This window comes from Mastomys coucha, unplaced genomic scaffold (genome assembly GCF_008632895.1).
Source record: "Mastomys coucha isolate ucsf_1 unplaced genomic scaffold, UCSF_Mcou_1 pScaffold6, whole genome shotgun sequence".
Lineage (NCBI taxonomy): Eukaryota > Metazoa > Chordata > Mammalia > Rodentia > Muridae > Mastomys > Mastomys coucha.
In genome coordinates, this window is record NW_022196912.1 from 83,382,153 (window position 1) to 83,385,544 (window position 3,392).

General features: G+C 38.6%; 1 pseudogene; it reads right to left on the bottom strand.

Annotated features, from left to right (window-relative positions):
* Positions 1-595: 595 nt before the first annotated feature.
* LOC116081047 lies at positions 596-1,221 on the bottom strand (annotated as a pseudogene).
* Between the last annotated feature and the right edge of the window lie 2,171 nt (positions 1,222-3,392).

Below are 3,392 nucleotides of genomic sequence, written 5' to 3' on the forward strand. Positions count from 1 at the left end.
TCTCTCTCTCTCTCTCTCTCTCTCTCTCTCTCACACACACACACACACACACACACACACACACACTTCATTTGTTAGTAGAAGAAGTGTTTTTGATCTAGCATGGATCAAATGTATGCCTGCTCTACAAATAAAGTCCTCATTTACCTCAGTCTGTACCCCTCCTCGGCCATGCAGTCTTCACATTTGCTGCTTGCTCTCTGAAGTAGCTGCACACCAGTTATGCAAAAGGCTTATTTGTGATGTCCAACACTACAGACAAGTCCTATCAATCCTTTTGACAGGAGATGGGCTATGACCTCACGTAGTGGGCTGCAGCATATTTCTTATTTGTGTGCATCATCATCATCTTTCTGCATGACCTCGAAGATTTCTTGTACCATATAGGATGGGTCTCTGGACTCAATAGGATAGGATGTTCCTTCCATGTTTTTCATTTAGTTGTCATTTACTGTGTTGAATAAGGAACTAGTGATTTCTGATATAATTATATGCATCACAAGCTTACTATCCTCAATATAATGAAATGCCATCAGTAAAACCAAATGAGAGTACTGGCTACTGGTCACCTTTTCAACAGACTTCTTCACCGTTCTCACAGTCGCTTTCCTGCTCTTGGGTGTACATGCCTCAGGAAGCAGACAGCAACAAGCACACCATCATGTTTAGGGCCAGGTATAGCACTCCTTGCTGGATGACTTCAGTGAGTTCTGATTGAAGTTCTGGCAGAGTGCATGGGTTAAGAAAATTGTTCAAGAATACTTTATAAACTTAAGTGTGCTTAATTTGGGACCACTGGAGTCAAAGTATGTTTCATTTCATCCATAATGAGCTCTAATTTTCTGGATGTACTTCTAGCACCTTATCCAGAGTTAGGTGATCTGCTGCCTTGTAAAACTGGAATGTATTCCCAAGAGCTCCCCCCATCAGCATATTCCTCTATTCCAAAGTGGCTTAATCATAGTACACATACTCCACAGTGGCTAATGTCTCCAAGTGCCTCAGTATCTTCTTCACATGGCCTTTGAAATTTGATTATCCCTGCAATCTGTGTTTTACTGCCACATTATAGAAAAAAATTTTAACAATATTCCTGTAATATTTGGTTTTATTTCATTCATCCAAATCTTATAATTCTTCAAAAACCTGCATTCTCTGCTCTTTGTTGATGTTCTGAATGAAGCACAGGATCACACGTGTTGAGTCATGAGCAAAGGCATAGATTTAGTTTCCCCTTGAACCAATTTTACAAATCACTCATTAACCCCACTTTTTTTTTCCCTTGTCACAACCTTTTCTCCCAAATCCGTTGTCTCGACCACGATGCCATAGTTAGTCTTAGTGCTGAACTCCTGCTCTGCTTCAGTTCTTTCTTCCTTGTTTTGAAACTCTTCCATCTGGGTTTCTTGGCTGTTGATTTCACCTCCTTTGTTTAAGTGTCTGGCTGGAATTTTCTCTTCTTATTGAATTTATCTGCCTCCTGTAATTTGTCCTTAGTCCCTTTGCCCTCTTGTGGCTTGTTCTTGAACTGCACTATGCCCTCGTTGACAGTTTTTGTGGTACCTTTCTCAAAGTTCCTATATAAAATTTTAGGTTCACCTTCCTTAACAATTTTCCTTGAGATGTCTTTGAAGAGAAAGAATCAATGTTTATTGATGAATCAATGAAATATAGTCTCTTATGATGTCTTTGGACTCTTTCTTCTGATTTTTTCCATTTGATTTCCATCATAGCAACTCGTATACATGGAGCAGAGGCACACAGAGCTAATTCATTCATTCCTTTACAAAAAAAAAAAAGTCTATACACTTAATACTGGATTAGTAAATTAATACTAGCCTTCCCTGTATTATCTATTACTGAGTAAAATATAACACAAAATTTAATAGCTCCAAAGAATCCAAAGAATAAAAATGGTCTCTGTGAATCAGGAATTTTAGTATTTCCCTTGTTGATTTATAATAAAATGGAGAATGTGATTTGATAAATTCTTAGTTATGTTGTACTGTGATGAGCATTGTGATAGGTAGACCCAGCCAGAGAAGAGTCAGATATGACGTGGGCATGTGAGCTGAGAGTTCATAGAATGGTTAGGAAGTTATTGAAGGTTTTTGGAGTAAATAGCCTTGGTTGGAGTGTGGCAATGATGAGCATGAGCCTCTCATATTCTGAGAACAGGGAGTGCAATTGACCAAGGCACCAGACTCTTTACCCTACAACCTATCACAATGTTTGACCCAAGGCCATGGCTCCTCTGTTATCTGGGCGGGGAGATTATATGAGGATTACTCCCAGGTGATATGGATACCACCAGAAGACAAGTTTGGTAAAGAATCCCTGGTATGTCTACCACATTCTTCTTAGGACTAGTTGAAGTCTAACATGCTTCTACTTGATTCCTGCTTCTGCCTTTCTTTTATTTGATATTTGAGCTGCATAGATGTCTAGCAACTCTCTCATTCTCAGTCAGCTTTCTCCCTATTTTCTCTCACAGATATCTTCTCTGACATATTCATTAGACTTGGTGTTGATTTACCAGTGAATGTGGACTAACACAAAAAAAGAACAGTTCCTCCGAAACCTTTTATTGAAGGCAATTTATTAAGAAAAGATATTAAATAGTTCTGCTAAGGATACATTGTTAGAGTAGAAGATTTTGTGGATATATCACCATAGTCTTTTACCTGAGTCCATGTTTCTCTCGTGTAATTCCAGCACACTACCCTTCATTACCTTTACTTATTGTATGACATGATCATTTCTTTTCTAGATAATCAACATCTAGGCATATGTTTATAGTAGCTATTTCTAGAGGACTGGAAAAATCATATGTATGTCTATATCAATTGGGAGCAAAATTATTAAAACAAAAGGTTAAAATATTAGACTATTATAACAAATTAGTACATAGATAGGCATGACTATTGACATAATACATCAATATATCCACTCATCATTTAATGGCAAAATATTTTGTAAGTGATGTATCACTGAGTGACTTGTCATATGTGTTAGGATTCAGATCCAAGAAAAATGGTGGAGGAACATATTTTACAAACCAAAGCAGACCTGGCCTCCAAGTTTTCCAAGCATCCCTCAGTCCCTACCTGTTACTGGGCATGACTGGAATACACAGTCCTCTGTCCTGAACTTTCTAGCCCAAGGAGTGGGCCTCCCCTCCCCTAGAAAGTCTTTCCTAGATAATCCAGACATTTCTGGTCTCCTTTCTCTTTCCCCCTCTCTGCATTTTCTCTCTGTGTCTCTGTGAGCATGCTCTTTCTCTCCTTTTCTTCTTCCTCCACTCTGTTTCCTTCCTCATGGTGACTTCCCTAATCTCACTCCTTGAGACTAGTGAACTCACCCAAGATAGGCTTTGGCTTCCCAATAAACTT